The sequence below is a fragment of the Thalia democratica genome, chromosome 1 (genome assembly GCF_965202585.1).
Source record: "Thalia democratica chromosome 1, ktThaDemo2.hap1.1, whole genome shotgun sequence".
NCBI classification, from domain to species: domain Eukaryota; kingdom Metazoa; phylum Chordata; class Thaliacea; order Salpida; family Salpidae; genus Thalia; species Thalia democratica.
Window position 1 is genome coordinate 7,376,985 of NC_139165.1, and position 25,977 is coordinate 7,402,961.

Below are 25,977 nucleotides of genomic sequence, written 5' to 3' on the forward strand. Positions count from 1 at the left end.
TCAAAGATAGTAATATTTAATTGAAAAATAAGTTAAAAAAAAAAAACTTTATAAAAAAAATTGAATTAATCAAGATTTATTTAGCTTAAAGCGTTGTAATATTTTAGCGTTGTAATAGTAATTTTTAAAAACATTTAAGATTAAAAAGTACTTGATCCTTATAGCTTTCTAAAGTGATTTACTCAAAGTTTTGTGACTTATAAAAATAAATTTTAGTATATGTAGCTTTGTCAACTTAGTTGTTTATATTTTAACATTAATGTATTCTTTTCTCTAGTAAACCTAGAAACGCCATAAATAGTTTTAGAGTACAAATTTTTAAAGTTTAATAATATTTTCATGATGATATATATAACTGATAAGACTGTAAGAAACTGTTCTGTTTTATCAAAAAACAAGTTTGTTTAATCTAGTACTACTACACTTACGCTACCTAAATATAAGAGCTTAAGTTATGCGGTGAAAGTTTAAATTAATCTTTATTTTCTAAAAGAAAGTTGTGTTACTTCTTAAGTTAACCTAACATCTTGTAGAATTCTACATATTATTACATTTTGTCAAATTTAAATGAAAAATAAACAAGATTAGTAAGATCCATTTATTTAAATATATTACAAAACAGTCAACTATATCAGTAAAAATATTTTCTAAAATTATGATATCTAAAAGTTCGTAGAGAAAACAGGTTTTTAAAAGCAATTTAATTTAATATTGCTAAAGCTAGTAAATAACAACATATATGCAATTAAAAAGGTCAGTTTACACTGTTTAATATTCTTAATATAATTTAGTCTGGGTTTTGTGACATAAAAATGTTTTACTAATGTTTTAGGTATAACATAGTAACTTACTAATTTAAATAATAATTTTGAAAAAATTATACTCAGAATAAATTACATACGTCATAAACAACTCGATATTGGTCTCAATTTAACTACCTAATTCACAAGTTTGTGAAGCTTCACAAAAAATAGACACACACGTTTTTATTGGTAAATACTAGTATACAAATTTGCATAATTGTTTTGTTTTATGAAACAAGCCTATCAAATACCATACTCTTACTGATATATCTTAAATTTTTGACTTTTTTATAATAAATATGATAATTTTAAGTTTTGAGATACACAAATTTACTGAGAGTAAAATGCTTATAAAGCTTATTATGTTACATTTTAAAACAAATACATATTGCAAAAGTAGTTTAGCGTCGAATACTTTGTTTAAACGATTGTTTTGTCTATTACCACAAAACTTAAACAAGAGTTTTACAACTAGTTAGATTTTTGTACAATTTATATGTTAAAAAAACTAGATTGGTTTAACGCAACCATATAAAACAACGTACATAATATTCAACTATACCAATAAAAATAATATCTTAAAAAAATATATGTCATGTTTTGTAAATAACCCATTTTAGAAACAGTTTATTTTAATAAGGCTAAAGCTGGTATTAAACTATTTACGATTTAAAATACAACTTCCACCTTCAAAATATTCAAACATTGATTTAATCACAGATTTGTGACATTAAAATAATTTAAAAACTTTCGGTGTTAATATTTACAAAATTTTATAATAAAAATAAAATATTTAAGTATCTTAAAAATAAAATAATATACAAACGTCATGAACAGCTTCGGATTTTCAATATTTTAAAATTTATAAACTGCAAAATATTAAGAAAAACCGTTTGAGAAATTGCTGTGCTTTATCAGAATAAGCTTGAGAATGCCAATAAACCGATTTTTGAAAACAATGTTTATTTTTAAATGCAAATCTGCGCATAAGAATAGTACTTTAGATAAAGTTAAATACTATTAAATAAAAGTACTTTTTAACTAAAAGTAAATTTTAACCAGACATTAAAGTTTGCCTATGCAATTCTTTATCTGCATTTTAAAAGAGACTGTTTGCAAATATACCTTATTTATGCCTGTGACACTAAATTAACTGTGATAATAGAAAAATAAATTATGTTAAGTGCTAAGTGTTAAGTGTAAAAAACGAAAACAAAAATAAATACATATTAAGGTTTTCATAAAAATTACTACTTTAAAAACATGTGAACTTTTAAACGTATATTTTACAATTTTTATTCTATTTTGCAAAATCAGTACAAAAATGTGCAAAAATTTTCTGTTTCAAAATTAAGTTAAGCCTATCAAATACACTATATATGTTCTTAGTGTTTTATCTTAAGTTTTTAACTGTTTTAATATCAACTATAATAACGTTAAATTTAAAGATGCACATGTTTACTTAAAGTGAACTAAATTTCATTAGAAACAACTTTTAAAACTTGAATTCAATATTTATTATAAAATTTTTGAAGTGAAGATATTTTAATAATATGTCACTTAAACTTCTGATACTGAATAAGAATTGAAAACAAAATCATTATTTTTGTTGTTTTTTTCTCTTTTTGTCATTCAGACATAGATGAAAAACTTTAATTTTTATTTTTGAAAGTCGAATTAAGTTAAACTTTGTATACATATAAATATAAGCCAATACTTGATTACAAAAGTATATTATAAAACTTGATTAGTTTGAAGTGATTTTAAAGTTGCATTCTGCTAAAAAAATAGTTTTGACATCCGTTTTATTTAAAAGAAGAGTTAATGACTGTTAATAAATCAATTGATTATTTAAAGCATTGTTAGACTATTATTCTTATTAGATAAGAAACCATTACAAGTTTTGAATAAAGTCCTACTTATAAAAGTTCATAGAACTGAAATTGTTCTAGCTTAAGTAGTGTTTGCAATAGTTTAAAAATAGTTTGTAAAAACATCAAAGATTAAAATTATATTTTCAACATCTAAATCTTTATACATTGATTTAGTCACAAGTTTGTAATTTATAACTATTTAATATATTTCAGTCATTAAAATTAATTATCTTAATTAGACTTAATAGATAAATTATGAATTTTTACCACCAAAATAAACTAATAACATTATAAATAGCTAAAGGGATTTATAGATTTAAAAATTAGTAACATATTTTCTCCGAAAGTTTAGTATAAAGAGTATAAAAAAGTTTTGTTTTAATGAAATATATTTCTTAAAACCGATATACTTATTTAAAATACTGTATTTGACTTTTTGTTTTAGTTTTAAGCTGGAATAAAACGTTTGATAGACAAGGTAAATTTCAATTATCATAAATAATTTAAGTTTCATCTGAAATAAACGTAGGAGTTTGCCTATATAATTCCTTTCCTACATTTTGAAAAGGGAATTTTTATTTAAATGTCTTATTAAAGCCTCTGATACTAAATAAAACTTAATATTGTAAAAAGTTTCTGTTAAGAACTAAAATAAAGTTAAGTGTTTAAAAAAACGAAAATTTTCAAAATAGAAAGCTTTCATTAAACTTACTAGCCTAAATTTTTAAGCTTACATTCTAAGTATTAGTATAAAATGTTTAAAATCGGTCTATTTTATCAAAACAAGACAATCAAGTATTTAAATATGTTCTTAGTAAAACATCTTAAGGTATTAACTTTATATGATACTAAATAAAAGTCACATTAATTTCAAAGATACAAATTCTTACTGATAGAAAGTTAAATTCTAGCAAAGCCGAAGAAAGCGATGTTGTCTAAAAAAGTAAATAAGGTTATAATGCTACGCTTAAGTAGATGTTGTTTTGTTTCCACACAACTTAAGCGATAATTTTACATTTTATTCATTTTCTATTAAATTTGTAAGTAAAAACAAACTACATACAGGTATATAAATCATTGTATAAAACAGAAGAGTATTTCAATAAAAGTTACTTATTTAATGATGACATGTTATACTTTGTACAAATAGCCAATTTATAAAGTAGTTTATTTCAATATGGCTAAAGCTGGTGTAAAGATAATTACAATTTAGAAGGTATATATTCTAATTCTACATTGATTTAGCAAAGTTATTATGGCATTGAAGTATTTTGCTTAGTAAATAAATCTAATTTGTATATATTCATAATTTGAATACAAAACTTATAATTTTTTTACATAAAATAAACTACATTATGTCATGTGTAGCTTAAGAGTTCTCAAGAACTTTAAATATTTACAAATTTGTGATGTATATAGCATAAATAGCATTAATTTTTTAACATAAAGAAATAAATCTGTTTTATTAAAACAAGATTGTAAAAGCAAAAACTACAATTAGTTTTACTAAACAAAGCTCAAAAATATAAGTAAACTTTATTAGCTGATTATGAATTAAGTTCCAAGTTATTAAAATATGTCAGTTTACAATTATGATTCTTTAATTAAATTTAAAAGGAGACTTTATTTTAAAATAAACTTTTCTAACTATAAAAAATATGATAATATAAACCTAGCTTATGTAAAATATCCTACTTTTATTATAAAAAAACAAAAACTAAAATAATCCAAATTTTAAGTTTCCACTTAACTTAGTAGTTTAAAGTTTTTTTTTTAATTTTCACACAAAAGTTATACAGATTTTTGTATTTCTGGATGTTAGTATTTTATATTATTAAAAATTTTCTGTTTCATTCAAAAGATTTATAAATAATTCGCAAATCTGTCCAGGACACAAGTCAATTGTTTTTATTGGTGATTTTTTTCCCCTGCATCAGTGACAAAAATACTATTACAATGTAAAAATCGCCTAGCTTTTAAAATTTTAGTTTTATACACAGTTTTGAACTACTACGTCATAATATATATTTTAACTTTTATTTATTTTTTTGTTGCATGAATGTGTTTAGTTCTACTAGTTTTAAATTTTCACTGATGAAGGACGGTTGTCCGAAATTAATTTGAAGAAAACGTGCAATAAACTGGTAGATTTTTAAACCATCGTTAATTTATTTTTTGTATTTACTGTTTCATTCAATTAAGTCTGTTAGAAACATACACATGTTATTAATGTTATATCTATAGTTTTTAATTGTTTTTATATTAACTTATTAAGTTTACATTCTAAAGATACACATACGTACTATAAGTAAGTTAAGTTCCATTATAAATAAGCTACAACACTTGCATTTAAAGGTTTTTTAATACATTTAAAGAAAAATGACATTTCGTAAAGCAAAGTCAAAGCTTACATGGAAAGTAATTTAGTTTCGTATCAAAAACTTTTTTATTACCACAAAACTAGAACTATAATTCTAGATCTTTTCATATTTCTGTAAAGTATGTAAGTGTAACAAACTAGATAAATAAGACATATCTACTTTTAGTGTTATTTAAAACAGTCAAGTACATAAGTTTTGTACATTGTCAATTTACAAAGTAGTTTATTTCAATACTGATAAAGCTGGTAATAAAGTGTTTACATTTTAGAAGTTATAAGTTTACCATTGTACTTTTCAAATTTAATTAAGCCACAGCTTTGTGACTTTTAAATATCTATATTGCTGATAAACTTAATATTTCATTAATTTACTAAATTATATGAAAAATGCATGTAATTTTCTCACAAACATAAACTACAATACGTCATGAATAGCTTTAGATGAGTTAATAATTAACTTAATAGTTCTGAATTCAAAATTCACACAAAAATGATGCAAACTTTTGTTATGCTAAAGACTAATATAAAAACGTTCTGTTTTATTGAAACGAGTCTATCAATTACAGTTACTTATGTTCTTATAATTATTATATAGTAATATAATAACTCTTTTTATGACAACTAAAATAATTTGAAGTTTAAAGATACACATGTTTTCTTAAAGTAAATTAAGTTCTATTAGAAAAATTAAAATTTATTATATTTAAGTTGCAAATGCAGAAATTTGCACTTGATTACTGTTTGTATTTGGTTTGACGTTTTGAGCTAAAATTTCATTCAAGTGGTTAAGAGATAAATATGTACTTGAATTTAAGTAAATATTTGGGTTATATGACATTTTAAATTTGGAGAGTTTAAATTTAATCACTATAAATTCTTAAAAACAAATTTCACCTACAAACGCTTTTTTTTTCTTTTTTCAAAAATAGGATTATAAGAAAAAAAACTTAAAAATAATAAACAACTCTATTAAAAAAAAAATTATTTGAGCCATCACTCAAAAAGTATTTACAGGTTTTCAAAAAAAAAAGGTAGATGTTAACTATAAATATATACGTATGTTTATTTTTTCTTAATTTATTATATTTAGAGTTGTGGCGCTTTGAAAAAAATAGTAAAATTAAATTTTATGAACTTGCATAGTCGTGCTTCCTAATAATCTGGTTAACAAAAGCTTTAAATAGTTTTGATAAACTTTTACTCAGATAGTGCATTTTATAATTTTGTAGAATTTAGATTTATAAATTTAAACTTGTGTATTTGAATTTGATTCAAGGTATATCTTTTACTTGAAGCTTTTGACGTATTTATTGTAGGTTTTACCTTTTTTCCTTTCCTATATTTTATTGTACTATTATTGACGAGAAATACATATTTGTAAGTTAGCAGTATATTTGCCAGGCTAAGAGTTCGTTTAAATTAGTGATTTGAATACAACAAATAATTATAATAAATAAATAATAAATATTAAAAACATACAGTAGTGGAATTTGTAAATTTTAATCGTTGATAGGTTATTACTAGCTTAACGTAAATTTAAAAAATTTGCCTTCTAAATGGTACAAAATACATGTCAATATTAAGAAAAAAATTTTTATTGATATATTTACTTGACTGTGTAATATAATAATTTAAATGATTTTTTCGTATTAATCTAATTTGTTGAACGAATAAATTTCTCAAAAACATTAAATGATGTATAATATTGTATTTTGATGTATTTTTAAATTTAGTGGCATAAAAAAAAGGACATTAAGAGTTTTAGAGACTTTTAGAGTTTAAACAAAGAAGCTTTTAAGCTAAATTACTTCCTAAAAATGCTTCATTTTAATTGACTCTGTTTTGCAAAATGTAATTTTTTTTCAAGCGTTTAATGAAAAACTATAAAACTTCACTTTAGTAAGCGTGCGTATCTAGAAACGTTAAGCGATTTTAGATAAAAAGTAAAAATGTCAAATCTTAAAGATAAAATACTAAGAACATTTGTACGTGTAGTCATCACCAAATAGACTAAATTCTTTTAATGAAATGAACATTTTCGCACGTTTTTTATACTAACATTAAGCAAAACAAACACTTCCGCTTAAACTACAAACGTGTTGTTCATTAAAGATTTATTAAAAGATTAAAAAACAGTTCTTATAGACAGTATGCCACTAATTTAGTTTTATAATTTGTTTTTAATGGTGATATATAAACAGCTTACATTTTTTGATCGTACGCAAAGAGGTACATTAAACAGTTATTTTGTTTAAATTATCAAATATAATTCTGTTATATTTAATTAACTTAGATATAACAACAAATATCTTCGTTTGTAGTTTAAATATAATAAATTTTATAAGAAACTTAAAAAGCTTTTATAAATATAACTTATTTACTTTAAGTAATTGTGTATAACTTTTAACATTTAATGATTTTAGTTAATGTAAAACGAGTTAATATATTGGTATATAAAGTAATAAAAACATTAGTAATTTTAATTGATAGACCTTTTTCAATGTAGCAAAAAAATTTATAGTAGTATTTAGCAATACAAAATGTTCGCAATATTTTTGTGTGAAATTTAACTTTAGAACGATTAAATAAATTATAAACTTCTCTAAAGTTATTTATGACGTATTGTAATTTAAGCTCATGTGAAAAACACATAGATCTCTATATAATCCAGGAATTTAGTGCAGTTTTTACTCTTACAGCAATAAATCTATTTATAAGTCACAAATCTGTGACTAAATTAAAATTATAAACTACAATAACGAAAATACTACTTTTAAATTATAAAGATTTTATTACAAGCTTCAGCCATATTAAAACTAACTGCTTTGCAAATTGACTAGATATAGTGTTTATGTACTTAACTGTTTTAAATAATGCTTTAAAAGGGCATATCTTAATTATCTAGCTTGTTTTACATAAAAATTTTACAAAAATAAAAAAATATATAACAAAAATATAAATATTTATTGGTAATACAAAAATTTTCTTTTGTTACAAAACTACATTGCTTAACATGTAAGCTTTTTTAAATTAATGTTTAGCCAGACTTAGCTTAAAATGTTTTTATGTGATTCTTCTACATTTTCTAAGTTGGTAATAAAGTAGCAAGTACTCATTGTGATTGTTTTTGTTTTTACTTTTTATAATTACCATTTTTAATCAACAAAAGTTGCTCTTATTTTAAATTTTAAACAGTGTCAGAAGCTTAGATAAGACAAATTTAAAAACTTTTCTATTTTGATGTGTGTAAGGAATATATTGAGGAAAACTTTTGTGTTTAGTTGAAATGAAACTTAATTTACATTAAGTAAATAAAACTAATTATTAACTTTAATCATTTAACTTTAAGCTTTATTTTTTTTATTATAAAAAGTTAAGTGTAGTATTGATAACAAGTATATTGGCATTTGTTCTAGATGGATGCTAATTTACTTATAATAAACAAAGTTTTCTTTGACCTTTTAGCATTTAATTCAAGCTTTAAAATTTTCTAAAAGATAAATACAGAGTTTATAATATCTTTAATGGCTTTGAAAAACTTGTTTTATTAAAACAATGCATTTTTTCATACTCTTTATACTAAATTTTCTAAAAATTTTATGTTACTAATTTTGAAACATTTTAGCTTTAAACCAGTTTTTGACGTACTAAATATTTCGACGGTAATAATTAACACGTTATTTTCTAAAACTAATAAGGATAACATATGTAACAACTTGTGACCAGTACATTATTTTAAAGTCAATGACTGATGACTAAATCAATGTATAAAAACTTTAACGGAAGAAATTGTATATTTTAATGTTTAAAATTTTATAAAAATTATTATTCTAACATTATAAATAGTACTTAATGTAAAAAATAAAAGTTTAAGTTATTAGCATTCTTTAATTTTTCTACTCAATTAAAATGGTATCAAAAATAGTTTTTCTACCAGAAAACAAGTTTGAAATCAATGCAAACTTTCACTTTTGTAATTAAGTACTGGCTTAAATTCATACATATACACAACTAATTTATTCAAATTTCATAAAATAATCTTCTAAAAATTAAAAGTATAAAAAGAGACATAATCAACAGAAATTGTGTTTATATTGTTGATTCTATTTCAGTATCAAAAGCTTATGTAAGAAAAAATAAGAAATGTTTTCTTTTCAAATTCAATAAATGGTTATTGTTTTCAAGTTGTAGAAGCTATTTCTAATATATTTTGGTTTTTTCTAGTTTACATGTATATCTATAAAATAACTTTAGCTTATATAAAAACAATATAAAAATTCTGGATATACTACTAAATATATTTGTAGTGTAATCAAAGACTTGAATTTTAAAACAGTACAATTTTTTACAACTTTCTTATAATATTTTAAATACAAAAACTTGTATAATTTCTGTGTTACAGTTTTATAATGTTCGAACTATTAAGTTGAAGGAAATGTAACATTGTAATTGTTTTCGATTTCTTTTTAATCACTAAGCGTTGAATAATTAGTAGAACTTATTTTTATTTTATCAAAGTTAATTTATTGTTAGAGGCTTAAATAGGTACATTTACAAACAGTCTCATTTAAGATGTAGGTAAAGAATTATATAGCAAACTGCAATATATGCTTAAAATTTACTTTTATTGAAAAAGTACTTTTATTGATAATTATTTAACTTTATTTGAATTATTATACTTTTAGCGCTAATTTTCAATTAAAAAGATAATGTAGTTAGAATACGTGTATTAGCTTTGACAAGCTTATTTTATAAAACAAAGCAATGTCTAATACTTATTATACTAGTATATTGCAGTTTGTAAATTTTAAAGTATTTAAATTCCGAAGCTATTCATGACAAGAACGGGTCTAAACTGGTCGAATGCCAGATTTATAAATGGGATAAAATTACACGAAGACAAACATGCACCAAAGGGTAAATTTTGCACGAGTTACAATTTTGAACGAGAGTGAAAAAAAAGTAAAAAAATAAAAAACACTAAAAGATAAATTGATAAAAAAACAAAAAGAAAACAAGCTATCCTGCAATTTTATCCTTTCGTGCAAAAGTATCTTCATGCAGTTTTGTGCCCTCGTGCGATTTTGTATGCTCGTTCATATTTGTCAGCTACCCGTTCATAACGTATGTATTCAATATTTCTTTAGAGATGCACAAATAATTGTTTATTCATATCAGTAAATTATTAAAATATTAACACTAAGGGCATTCAAATTTTAAAATAGATAAATCTGTGAGTAAACGATTTTAACTAAATTGATGCTTGAAGTGGTAGTTTTTTTTCGTAAATATCTTTATACCAGCTTAAACCGAAATTAAATAAAATATATCTAAAATAGGTATTTCATAAAACGTAAAATATGATTTTCTAAGATATTGTTTATATTAGTATCCTTGACTATTTTATATACAACCTTTTAAATGGGTGTATTAAATTGACCTAGTTTCTTTGAGAAATAAATTACACAAAACTGTTACTAGATGTATAATTTTCGTTTTAGTTTTGTAAAAATAAATAAAAAAAAACTTTTAAACTAAGCATCAAAGGCTAAACTACTCTCGCTAATGTATATCTTTTTAACTGTAATAAAAAAAATTTTAAATGTATTCAATATACATTTACTTATAGTAAAAATTAGTATCTTTAAACTTCAAAGATTTTTTAAGTTTTTTTACGTAGTTGAAATCTTAATATACAACTATAAAAACATGTGATGTGTAATTCATAGACTTGTTTCAATGAAACAAAACATTTAGTACATTTCCCACTAACTTTTAGTACTTTACAAATTACATAAGTTTGCATCTTTATTGTTTGAAGTTAAATTTCTAAACTCTAAACTTCTCTTTTCATAACGTATTGCAGTTTATTCTCGAAAAAAAAAAACATAAATATTTTATTTAAACTAATTAGTTTTAAAAATGTTTGTAGTAATATTAAAAAGCTATTTATAAGTCACAAGTATGTGACTAAATTAATATAAACATATTTTTATAAATGTACTGTTTAAATCGTAAGTAGTTTATTACCATACATGTTAAATTAAACTACTTAGTAAACTCACGAGATATAAATATCTCTTTTGACAAATTATTTTCTAGTTTGTTCTACATATAAGTTTCAGAAAATTGTTTTAAGATGTAAAACTGATATTTGAGTTTAGATGTAATGAAGAAATAAGAATTTCTGTTGAGACTAAATATAAATTGTTTTCTTATAAATCTTCGTTTTCTTCGCATTGCTTCCAAAATATATCTTATTACCAAATCAACCAAAACAAATTTTGTAAGAATGTTGTTTCTATTGAATCTTAACTAACTTTTAGTAACATGTATATACGTCTTATAACTTTAAACTATTTTAATTAAAGTATATAAAAATAAAATACTTAATACACGTTACTAAAAATGTGTTGTATAATCTATTTGATAGACTTAAATTTATAAAACTGAAAAATTATTTTATACCTATGTTTAGCAAAACTCTTCAAACTTTTGGATTAGTAAGCTAAACTAAAACTTAACATTGTGGTTATTTTGTTTTCCTTTGTTACGCTAAAGTTAAAAAATCAACAAAGTTTGGGATGGTATTAGCAAGGTTGATAACTTTTTATGACTTATGTAGTATATATTTGTATAAAAATTACATAAATTATCATTTTAATTAGTAGATGACAAAATAAACAGCACGGCATTTTTTTATTTCACGACATAATCAAGTGACTAAATCAATCTAATAATACAATTAAGGCACAAGTCATATCTTATTAATCGTATAAAAAAAAATTATAAGATTAGTTAAGTAAGTTCTTGTTTTAAAGTATGTGTATTTAAAAAAAAATGAAAATTTTTTTAAAACTTGTAATTTAATGAGTTTAAAGCGATTTAAACACACATCCTGACAGAGCGTGTTGCTATAAAAATGCTGGTAAAATATTTTCATGACGTATGTGATTATTTCCTTTTATAAGATACATATAAATTTTACTAATAGTTTTAAGAATCTTAGTCATTTACATTGAAAGCAATTAAACTATTTTAATGTCACAAATCTGTAACCAAATCAACGTTTAAAAATTTTTATGTTGAAAAATGTATTTTTTATTGTAAATACTCTAATATCAGCTCCAGACGTATTGAAAAATATGTGTGTTTCTAGAAAATATAGCATACATTTTTTTAGATATTATTAATATTGTTGTACATGACTATTTAATATATCATTTTAAATGGTATATCTCCTTTATTTAAAATTATCTACTTATAAAACTCACAAAAATGTTTCTAGTTGTATAAATATTGTTTTAGTTTTATCTTAATGGACTAAAAAACATTTATTAAATTATTCAATGCTTAACTACTTTCGGAAAAATCAAAAATTAAATAAAAAATCAGTAGGCTACTATCCAATAATATTTTTTTCTTTATTAAAAAAATTGCAAGTTGATATTTTTAAAAAGTTAAACTGTTTATTATGATTTTTAAAACAAGCTTTCATCGTTATATACATATATACAAATATGTAGAATCAATATTGTAATTTTTACAATAATTTTGTTGTTACGAATTGTAGTACACAGACAAATCATATATAAAAAATACAAGTTTTATATTTACGTAAATAAGCTGCGCCCAAATACTCACTTCAGTATAAAAAGTTAAAATGTTACTTGGTTATTGGTTATTGGTATTCTACTGATAAATTGGCTGCTTTATTATTTCTACTTCCTAATTTTCACATTAACATCACGTTTTCAATAAACTCATTTCATTAAAGAAATTATAAATATTAAGTTTATTACATACTTATTAATTACTAAGTTAAACCTAATGAGTAAGGTAAATTCAGTAAAAACCTTAAAAGCTAAATGCGCTAAGCGTTTAGCACAAAAAAAGGGGACTTCCCCCAATTAAAGGTAGTTCCTACCTCAGGCCGCGGAGGACTACACCAGCTGTTTTAGATTGCGGGAAACAATATTTCAGTGTTGTTGCACTGATGTAGATTTTTTTGTTTTGTTCATATACAGTTTTGTGAAGCGCTTTGTTGCGGGTAGGCATTAATGACGTCAGTAGATGCACAAGTTTATTTTTTAGTAATTTTTATAAAAACTATATAAAAGTAGATGTTTAAAATTTTATTTAAGCTTTTCTTATTTTTCCAGGTTTTCTGAATTTTTTTTTGGAGTTATAATTTTGTACATTAGTTTTAGGTTCAAGTTAATTTTTTTTATTTTTTTAAACTGTTTTTGCTAGTAAATTATATTTTACTATTGCATATAAGAGTTATTAATTAAAAAATTTAATTAAAATATAATGTGTAACATGAATTTGTATATGTAATTTTCTTCGTTTATACTTTATCCGTAAATTATCATAATAAAATTTATTAAACCAAAAAAAAAGCATATAATTGCAAAAATTAGTGTGGTTGAAATATCTTTTAGATTAGACTAACTAAAACGTAACAATTGCAGTTTCTAAAATTTTAATAACTTTTTAAATTTTATAGCTGTGTAAATAGCTGGAAATATCCAGACAAGTTAAGTATGTACCATTATGTAGCACATATTCACGCTTTTATTTATGTTCTAAAATCAGACGCATTTTGAAGGTCATCGCGACGTCTTAATACGCTTAAAAGCATAAGAAAATAAACTTATCAATGAAAAAACAGAAATTCAAATAATGTTTAAAATTCGTAGTTTAATACACAGCTTGATAAACTTTAGTATAAACACAAAAATTGATTTGTTGTGCAAAGTCCTTGAATTTAAGTCATATTATTTTTTTTTTACAAATATAAACAGTCAAAACTTGTTGAACGTTTATTATGGTCAAAACTATAATTTTGTTATAACGAGCTTTTGAAGTTATTGTATTTATCACAACATAAATAACGTTTTGAGACGCTAAAAGAATTGTTGAAAGTTTTTTTGTCGCAGAATTACTACACAAAGCAAATAATAAGATGATAATAGAACCGTTGAAATATTTCGTCTCAAAAATACATCAAAAAACAAATAAAAAAATGAGAAAAAATTTTAATGAAATTCTTGTCGCAAAATTACGTCACAGAGCAAAAAAAAAACATAAGAAAACAGTTTGTTTCACAAGGTTGAAAGTTATTACGCAAAATTTTGTAAGGTTACGTTTCTGCTTTGCTAGAAATTTTTCAGTTGTCATAGTTTTTCATTTTTGAAAAAAATAGTTTTAAAGTGATATATTTTCTTCAAAGTATTTTATATCTGATATTAAAAATAATTAGCCAGGTTTATAGCTTACACATAAAAAATATATTTTAACTTATATATATTATAAACAAATACTTCGTTATTTATTATAATTCTTTTATATGTCTACTTTAAACTTATTTGTTTTTCATTAAGCTTAGTAAACATTTTATAATAATATTAATCGGTAAAAACTTTAAATTTCGTTTAAATAAAATAAAAAATTTTCGTGTGAAACAAAAAATTATCTTTTTGAATCAAAAAGTTATTGTATATTAAAGGTTATCGCTTCACTACACGCTTAAAAACATAGAACAAAATTTTGAAGTATGATATTTAAAACAGAAAACAAATTCTTATCGCAAATTTGATGACATAACCTTTTTTACAATTTGTCAATTCAAAATTTAGCAGTTTTAATAAAACTTTGTGAGTAGGAAATACTTTAACCACGCACATCTTTTATTTTAAATTGTTTAGGTCTGATATTTAAAGCTGCAACAATAACTTTAATACAAATTAAAATAACTAAATGTTAACTAAACATTTATTTAAGATAACGATAATTTTAAAAATTGATTTTGAAAAAGGGTTTTAAAAAGTTATAAACTTTTTTTTACTTCTAATACAACTTAGAATAGTAGCATATCATAATTTAAATTATTCAATGAAATGTATCAGCATTTATATTATCAAACAATTATTAGGTTAAAACAAACTTTAGTTCAGGAAATAAATGAAGTTTAAATTAAAGTTTAAGTTTTGAGAACTAAAAGTAAACAGCTTTTAAGTCGTAAAAATTAATAAGTTATATTTTCTGCTATTTATACAGAAATTAACTATTTTTACAATAATTTTAATCATATAATTTAAAAAGAACAACTGGTTATAGCCGAGTTAAAAACACCTGAATGATGTGAGAGTAGTAGTAGAAGTATGCTTGCAATTTAAAAATCTTTATTATTCATAAATAGTCGCATCAAGCTAGTTGTTGTGAATAAATGTTGCTGACGTCATTAAAATGTTTTACATTTATTTTTCTTAAAGGATTTAAGACTCTACATTTATTTTGCTTATTTTTAAAAGAATCATTAAATATTTAAGTTATTATTTAATTTTTCTTACTCTATTAAGTTAAAACTAAAACTATTCTAACTTTTTTTAGATAAAAATAAATTGACTTACTTATATTGGTGTTGCAAAAATTCATTGAAACTTAAATTTTAGCTAAGTTGCTTGCTATAACATAAAACAAAAACATACATATTCTTTTTGCTTAAAATCTCAAAATTTTATTGTATTTTTATTGTATTCAAAAGTAATTTTGATAGAAGCGATAGTTTGCTCAGCTACTTTAAACTTACATATTCTTTTTGCTTAAAATCTCAAAATTTTATTGTATTTTTATTGTATTCAAAAGTAATTTTGATAGAAGCGATAGTTTGCTCAGCTACTTTAAACTTTCTTATTGACGATGTACGAATGGTAACGTTGACGTCACTAAGTACTTAAAAATTTTCTAAACTAAAATAAAGTTTAAAAGTAAAGTATTTTTAATACTCTATGAAAGTGAAATAAATGCAATTTGTATGTATTAAGAATGTTTGAATAAAATTACTTGATTATTATTATTATTAGTTTTACAAAACGCCAATTAAACGAAAGTAAATTATTTAAGTCATTGGTTGCTTGACATAGCTATGACTAAAAATTTGTATACAAACATAACTTCTAATAGTAAAACCTAATTCATTTTTTCTTAACTTTTCTAAAAATAGTTAAAATATATTTTACAGCTTGTTTAACTGTTTTAAAGTATTTATTGACGATAACATAGTTATTACACAATAAAAAATGTTGCTTTTAGTTAATTTTCGGCACACACTGATTGCTGACGTCACCAAAACATTTGTTTTATTAATTGACTGACTCTATAGGTTTAGATTCATTTTTAATAAAACATGTAATATGAAGTTAATATTTTATACCCTTAATGTGCAAAGTCTTAGTTGATAAATTAACTTGATAGCTAAACTATGCTCTTTTAAGTTTGCTTACAAATTATTCAGCTGTTGTTTAGTCGCAAATATCTTTGATATTATTAAGAAAATAAAGTTTAATATTAAAAAATGTTCAAGCATATATTTTTCAAATACAAATATCTATCTATTTAAATATGAATACAAAATTGTAATAAAGTGTTAGTTTTGTAATACTATAAAAAAAGTCTAAATATTTATAGTAAATAATGAAAAGAAGAAACAAAATTAAATATTTTGTTTTATAAAATGTCTCTTAATAAGTTTAAAGTTATTGTCTAGTACACAATTAACCAGTAACATGTTTTAATTTTTCACATTGCTGTTTAATGTTAAATTTTTAACATGGCTGTTTAATGCTAAATGCAGTATGTTGTTAATACTACTTATAAAATTTAGGCTTGTATAAAAGTTTCTCTGTAAGCTTTATGCTATCACTTAAAAGTTTATCTATCAAAACTTATTCTTATTCAACTTGAAAATCCGGAATTGAAAAATTTAACTAGTTTAATTTTTACAGTATCAACTTATTAAGACATAAAAAAACGATATAAGTACAATATAATGAATAATATACTAGAAAAAAAATTAATTTGTGCTAAGATCTGACATTTTTAGTTTTAAGGACACACGACTAAATACTTACGATATCTTATGTATAGAGTCAAAAAGAATTAAGATAATATATCAAATATTCTACTTTAAAACTAAAATAATTATAAAGATTAGTTTTATATTTGTTAAACAAACCTGTTTAGTTTAGCGTTGTGGTATTAAAGATAAAGAATAAAGGTATGGTGTAAGAAAGAAAAAAATAAAGTATAATCAAATTAAACAAGTTAAAGCACAAAAAGTTTTGTACATTTTTATACTAATTTTTTAGAATAAATAAAACTATTACATTTTTTTATCATTTCGTTCGAAATATTTTTATGACGTAATGTAGTTTGTTTTAACTATAAGTTTGTAAACATTTTATTTATAAACTATTGAATTGAAAGTAAACCACCACTTCTAAAAATTAAACAATTTAACATTCATTTTTATCCTGCTATATTAAAGATTTTTAAAGTCATGAAAACGCTACCAAACCAAAATTTAAAAAAAAATTACAGTGTAAGTTGTACATTTTAATCATAAATAGCTTATTACCAGTTTTAGCCATAACAAATTCGAATGAATTTTAAATAAATATTATTGCAAAAAATATGATACCATTATTCAAAAATAGTTACACTTTAACATTTGATTGTTTTATTTAATAATTAAAATAAGTTTATCTTGAATGATTTGATTTTAATTAAAATTTCGAATAAATTTATAAGATAGAAAATTATATCTTTAGTTCTGTGCTAATAAAATGAAAAAGTGCTTAAATAGTGCATAAACATCTTTTTTTTTTAAATATTTCTTTGCAAAACTTCTGTAATGATTTTTTTTTAATAAAGCACTCAAAGCTAAATTACTATCGATTTTATTCTACAGTATTGCCAAAATTATTCATTCGCAAAACTAGTTTTATAGTTTGATGCTTAAAAACAGAAACTTTTTTACACTTTCTTTACTAAAATTTCATAATGTAAAAGTTTTTATTTTTTTAATTATTTACACCTTGAAGCTACTTATGACGTAATGTTGTCTTCTTTTCGTTTGCAAATTTAATAATTTTCTATTTAAACTAGTAAGTTTATTATATAGTATTATTATGCTTGAATGTAAAACATTTTTCAGTCACAAGAATATGACAAAATTAAAGATTTAATACTGCAATACTGGTAGTTATTAAAGCGTAAAAAATTAATTACAAGTTTTTGCAAGGTATAAAGTAATTTTAAAACTGGAAATTTTTATAAAACAATGTTGTAAAACCATAAATTCAACTACGCTAGAGAGTTTCTAATTATTTAAATTGTTTTAAAGTTTTTGTGATAACAATAATACTAAAATTAATTTTACTTGTTTTTCTACTGAATATAAGTAATTCTAAATATGAAGTTAAGTTTGAACTTTAAGTTTTATATTTAAAAGACCACTAAAAATTTTTATTTTACAAAGTAAACTATTTAACAAAAATTTCACATTGTAATTTTATTTTTATGTTTTTATTTACTAAACGTTTAATAACCGGTTCGTACTCATAGTATCAAACTGATTAAATTGTCAGAATCAAAATATATATATACGGCTAGTCTCTATTTAATCATTTTCTCCTATAGGCAACTTCAAATGTAACATATTTAGTATCAGTTAATAATACTAATGTTAACTTATACGTTTAAATTCAAGCTTTGACTGAAAAAACGTAAACAAAAAGTAAATACAGTAATTAGAACAAATGCACTTTTTTCAAAATTTTATTGACATTTTTCACTACCTATATTAACATTTCTAAACATGTAAATTTGTCAAGTTTTGGAATATTTTCATTACAAAGCCATATTAGACGTAATGTAGTTTATGTCGATAAAAACTACACAATATTTTAATTCAAATTAGTAAGTTAACTATGTTGTAATATCTAAAGCAGTACGAAATAGTTTTTGAGTCACAAAAGTATGACTATGTAAATAAATGTAATAAATTACAACATAATTGGTTTAACCTTGTTAATCGTAAATATGTAGTTTTGTAGAAAATATTAATTATGTTGAAATAAACTGAATTTAATATGCATAAACTTTAATGTATAAATAAGCAAAGTGTATTGTTTGATTTAAATAAAACTTAATAAAGATGATATTTAATTTTGTTTTGAAATGTTAAACTTCAAGCTCTGATTAAAAAAAGTAACTAAATTATTAAAAACAAAGGTATCGGTTTGAAGAAGTTGTTTCAGTAAATTATAACAATTTCTTACACTCTACATAGTTATTTTTTGAAATATGTTAATTAAAAAAATTTATAAGTATTTACACTTTTAAGTTATACATGTACTATGTATTTAATGTTATGTTGAAATTTGACACAGACTTAAAATAAAAATAATAATTTAGCTTACGTTTATTAATTTTGTACAGAACTAAATTATTTAGTAAGTCATAAAATAATGACTAAATCAAAGTAAAAAAAGTTAAAAGATGTTGTATATTTGTTTTAATCGTAAATAATTCTGTCATAGCAAAGTTAACTGTTTTTGTATTCTTATTGCCAAAAATTTTGTTTTATTTCATTTTTGCTTTATTTCAAAATTTTGCAGCTTTAACAAAACTTTATTGGAGTTGAAAAATACTATAAAACCGTATTGCTTTTATTAAACATAAAATATGATGTTTAAAGCCACAATAATAATTTGAATACTAAAAATCAACGTTGCCTAAAAATATAAATATGTATAAACATTAAACTCAATCATCAAGTTTTGTTTAAATTACTTTACTGATTTTTAGCAAATAAGCTTTAACAAACACGTTGTTTTTGTGGTGAAACCTTTCTTCACAAAATGAGATAATTAAATTTAGTATTCTTTTCACTTTAAACCTAGGTTCTTAAATAGTTTATTTTTACGGAAAAATTTAGACGAACGACTAACAACATAAAATTTGAACAGTGTACAGTCAAAAGTAAATAAGATAACAATGGTATAGCGAATATTCTACTTAAATAATTAAATAATTAATAAGATCCCTTTTATAATTGTTTAAACAAAGCTGTTTAGTTAAGCGGGCTTAATTTATAGATAAAATTAAAGGTATGGTGTTAGAAAAAAAACTACAAACTAAACAAAATTAAGCTAAACAATTTCGTAAATTTTAATAACTATTTATTACAAAACAAAAATTTATTAATTGTTTGAAATTTGCTCTCTAAAAGTTCTTTGCGACGTATAGTAGTTTAATTTAGTTAAATTAATACAAAAATTTATTTATAATTTATTGTATTGTAATTAACCAAGATTTTTTTGAGAAAATAGTTTAACTGTCATTAACTTGTGACTTTAAAACATTTTCAATATTAAAAACGACTGTTACAACATAATATTAGTTTGACTTTCATGATGAACACAAAGTAGTAAAGTTGTAATAAAAGTTATAAGTTACATATCTTTGACTAAAACTAATAAAAGTTTTTTGATATTTGAAACTCATAAATGTTTTTAGAATATTTAAGATTGTTTTTTAAATTCGTTTAAATTTCAACTCAAGTATAACTTAAAACTAACTTAAAAAAAATAAGGTTTTTGAAACTTTCGTTTTGTTATTGTTTTGTTAATACTTGGTTTAAAATTCGAATTTCAGATAGCTCTTAATTCCATTTACATAAATTTCAAAGTATAAGTAACAAAAATATTTATGCTCAAGGTATAAATGTAATACGGTCTTAATTAAGAAAATTTTTTTGACTTGTTTTATTAATTAAAACAGTTTGTTATATAACTAGTACTATGTTTACCTAATTATTCACTGATAAGCTTGAATTTATGAATATGTAACATTTTATTTTTTGTTTGACTTTTAATGTATGAATAATTTTAAAAATAACAGTGTGGATAACCAACAATGTTATGTGCAGTTTACTATTTATTTTACTTGAAGTGGCTGCAATTTTGTGTCAACGTAACCTGGATGTAAGTGAAATATTTAATTTGCACATCTTTATTTAAGTTTATTCCACTAAACTAGAGTAATTTTCTATAAATATTGTTTAATATATTATAAATAAATACTATTCTGTAATTAAATTTTTAAATCTAATGCTGTTAGTTTAACACAATAACTATTGTAACAGCTTAATGTAGTTTGTAAACACTAAAAGTTAAAACCTAAAGTAAACGTCTATATAATAAATCTTGAAGACCAATAGTAAAATTAACAAGTATAATGGCTTTGACGAGCTTGTAATAACAAAACAGAACATTTATCACACTTTTTATAAGAAATTTTGCAAAATGTAAAATTCTTAATTTTTTCAGTATTATGAACTCTTAAGCTACTTATGACGCATGTTGTTTACTTCGTGTAACAATTTCATAAGTTTACTATTTAAACTATTGATTTAGGCCTTTTTGTTATCTTCTGTTTTCATCATACATTTTTAAGTCACGAAAACGCGACAAAATCACTTCTTAAAAATTGTAACAATGTAAGTTGTTCATTTTAAATCGTTGTTAGCCTATCACCTGTTTAAGCCAAAATGAAATCAACTGCTTTTTAAAATACTATTTTGGCAAAATATATGGTATCTATCTTGAAAAAAAAAAGTTATACTAAAATACTTGACTGTTTTTTTTTTTTGATATTTTAAATAATTTTATCTTGATCTAGTTCTAACTTAAATTTCACAAAAGTTTTTAAATATATATATAGAGTTATTGTTTTATTTTTGTTGTAATAAAAATAAAAGAATAACTGTTTAAATCGAGTATTTAAAGCAATTTCTTAATAAAATACATATTTGCAAAACTTTTGGTGTGAATTTTTATATAAAGCCTTTAAAGTTGAATTACTATCACTTTTAAATCTTTGCTTTCGTTAGCCTATTTTAGAGTTTGTTTCTGGTGTAATTTAATCTATTTTCTATAAACATGCGTATGTTTAAACTTTAAATGGTTTAGCTAGTGTAAAATAATTAAAAACTTAATTAATAACTTAATAATAATAATTAATTAAGTTTTTATAAATTTTTGTGAAAAATTAATAACTTTTAAACAACTTGTTTTATTTTTATACTCTAAACATTGTATACTTTTTGATGGTATAAATTGAAAAAGTTCCTATGGCATAGATTTTGTAAGATTATATTTTAGCTGAAGTTCAAAAAATGCTGATTTTTTAGTTGAATATTGACAGTAAAAAGCTTTAGATATTTTTTTATGTTTTACACATATTAATTACATCCTTAACCAACTGTTTTAAAGTCAGGTTAGTTGGATGTTGGTACTGATTTTGGTTATAGTTATTTTTATTATATATACATATGTGAAATTTTATGTTGCTGTTAGCTTTAAATGACGTTAAATGACTTATAAGTTTTGCTTATATAGGTGCCTATAACTTTTGAATTTTTTTTAGTCGCAATAATATATCAACTATATAATAGTTTTGTTTGCTAATTAACATTGTTTTTTTTTTAATACAGATACAAATTATGCATATCATTTGTTGTGATATACTTTTAACTTTAATGCGTTACAGAATATATTGTATTTCCTAATTTATTAAACCCAAGTTTATAAAAACGTAACGAAATTGTTTTATTTTGCGATTGATTTTTTTTTTGATATTAATAAACTAGTACTTTTATTTTATTTATCTTAATTATTAAGTTGTTATGTTGGTCAATAAAACCTTATACAAACAAATAATATCGGAAACATTTATTTGTCAACAAACGAAATTGCTTTAAAAAGCTATTAATAGCTTCAGTTTAGACTACAAACGAGAATTTTTAAAAAATCTAAAATTTGAATTTTTGAACTTATATTACCGTTTAATTTTTTTTTATTAACATCGAAAAATACAATAAAACTATTAAGTCTTTATATTGGCCAATAAAACCATATATAAACAAATGATATCGCAAACAACTGTTTATTAACAAACAAAGTTGTAAAAAAAAGCTATCAAAAGCTTCACTTTAGACTACAAACGATAGTTTTTAATAAATATAAAACTTGAATTTTTGAACTTATATTACCATTTAATTTAGTTTTGAATATAAAGTAGCTTAAAATTAGTTTAAAAGTAAGTAATATTCATTTTTATATCTGCAAGCTTTGTTTTTATATTTATTTCGTTACCTACTTATAGTATTTAATTATAAAGTGTGATAAAAAGTTAAGTTTTAACAAAACATAATTAATTTTAGATTTTTTTTTAATTTTTAATCGTCAAAAAGTAAAAGTTAAAACTTTAAATTTGTTTTTATATAGAAAAATAATAAACTGAAAAAGTATCAGGCGATGCACAGTTGGACAAAAAAGTTATTTTTCAAAACTTGTAAGGAGAAAGCCAAAATATTGTTTCAAGCTAAACTAAAAAAAATAATGTTTAAAGTGTATACTTTTAAAATTTTAGTATGAAGGGTTCTGAAGTATTTTAAATTTTTATGTTATCAAAAAACTGGAAACCAAGGGTTAAATTTAAAACAAAATTAAAAACTTCTTTGTCATTAAACAATTTTATTACATTCAGAAAACTTGAAGATGTTTTATAGAGAAAAAATCATTTATTTTAAAATATATTCTTTTTTTAAATAAAATTAACTTTATACTGAATTTTTAGTATAAGGGTTTTATAATAAAAAAAAGTAATGTTCACAGCTAGTTGTTTATCGTATTTTTTTCAAGATTTAACATTTTTTTTATTTGCCAATTCATTACTCACCCAAAAATAAAACTAGCAAATGCAAATAATGAATATTAGTTTTTATCTTTAAGTTTTGAGTATGCAAAAAAGTGTATTATAAATATTATGTTGAAGAACGTTAAAATAATTATAAAAGTACTTTTTTTCATTAGATTTTAAGATTTTTTTATATCTAAAGTAATACAGAAAGTATACAACTCTATCAATGAAGAACATTGTAAACTGTTTAAAAACCACAAGTAATAGTTATTTAAGTGAAATTTGATAGTTTGCTTATATAACCTGTAAAATAGGTTGTGAGGCTATATTGTTCATGGTTCTAAAAACAGTTAAGCTATGAAAACTAAATATTGCTAAAATCATACTACTTTTAACCAGAGTAATTTAGCCTGGTAGCAAATTAATAAAATCATTAAATATTTTAGCTGTTTTAACAGCTTGGAATAATACTAATCAAGTGAATTTATACCTGTTTTTTAAAAGTTTTCTTTTAATATGTATGTAGTATTTTTAAGTTGTTATTACGTTACAAAGAGTTTTGCAAGATGATTAAGGCATTTCAGTATAATATAAAAAAATTCGCAGTTTTTTTTTGTCATATTAATATTAAAAAACTAAAAAATAATTTTTGTTGTTTTATGTTGATATATTTAATGATTAAAATCAAAATTATTTCAGTTAAAAACTATAACTTTAGTTTATATTCTTACAGTAAAAACAATATAACATATGTCTTCTTTCTTAAAACTTATAATTTTTGTGTAAAAATAACTAAACTGTACATAAAGTTTTTTGTTAATATTAGTTTAGAATATCTAGTCTGAAAATACTATTAACATTCTTTTTACTTTTAGAAAATTACAATTAGCCAAATTTTTGTCAGTTTTTAGTTATAATCATTGTATAAAATAAATAAATTATATAATAGATTAATTTTTATTTTGTCTTTCCACAAGTTATATACTTTTTTGCTGTTATAACAACTAAAATTTAAGTTTTGTTTACAATTTTATAAACTGCTTTAAAGTTTACCAAATTTTATCAAGAGTGTGTGAACTCATCTACAGTAATAAATATTGTGTTTTGTTTATCTACTAAATTGTGAACCTAGATGTTGCGAGTAAAATTTTATGACGTCACAAGCTGCATAATACTTATTTTTTCAACTCTTTTTACCACTACTTATACTTTTATCTTAAAGTACTAGCTCTTTAAATGATAATTCTTAACAAAGTTTATCTTATAACATTGCTTATATTTGTTAAAAAACTTAAATCTTTTTTTTAAATATTATATGCTTGAAATATAAAAATTATGAACGGACTTTCGAATTTTTACTAATTAATAAAAAATTATTTTACCATTAAATTACTTTATAATAGATTGCATAAGACTTGTATAGACTGGCGATACAAGTTTAATGTTCGAAATTATCAGATGCCACAAAATACTAATAATAAGTTAGTTAGTTTTATAGTGGTTTTATAAAATTAACTCAATTAATAAAATGTTTTTTCCTACTTTGAACTAAAAAGGCTTATGTAAAATATTTGTTTAAAATATTAATATTATTTTATTTAATATATTAGATACTTATCTTTTAATAACAGCTTCATTTTTGTAAAACGAGTTAACTACTATTTGCTTATAATAGCAACTTAAACTTAATTTGTTGTTCGCAGTTTTAAAAAGTGTGTTAAAATTAAAACACGTACAGTTAGATGCAAGAAATATTACACAGTTAATGGAAACATATTTGTTTATAAACATAGTTAAAAATTTCGTTGTTGCGAGTAAAAATTCATGACTTTACTGGCTGTATTAAAATCGAAACAAATTAATTGCATAAATTTTGTACTTCTTATCCTGATATGTATTTTCAATACTTTTAATCTTATGGTTTATTCTTTTTAAATTAGTTACTTTTATCAGCAATAACTTTTATCAAAGAAATTTAATTCTGTATTCCAACATCTTTTAAGAATCAATTGATATAATATCAAATACTATTAGTTAATATGAAAAAAAAACATTTAATGTAGGTTTATAGAGGTTTAATATAACAATTCTGAATACACTTAAAATATTAAAAAAAAAATACTATCTTCAACTAGCTTATTGCTACTACATATAATACAAACAACTAATTTTTTTTTCGTTAGTTTACCTTACTGATAATGATAGCTGATACTCTATAGAATATATTAGTGAACTTTTTGAACAAAACCATTAATACATACAATTTTTACTTTAGAAAAAAAATTAAACTGTTCTTTATTACAAAATAAAAACTATTTTTTTTATAAAACCATTTTAAGACATAGTAATGTATATTACGCAGCAATTT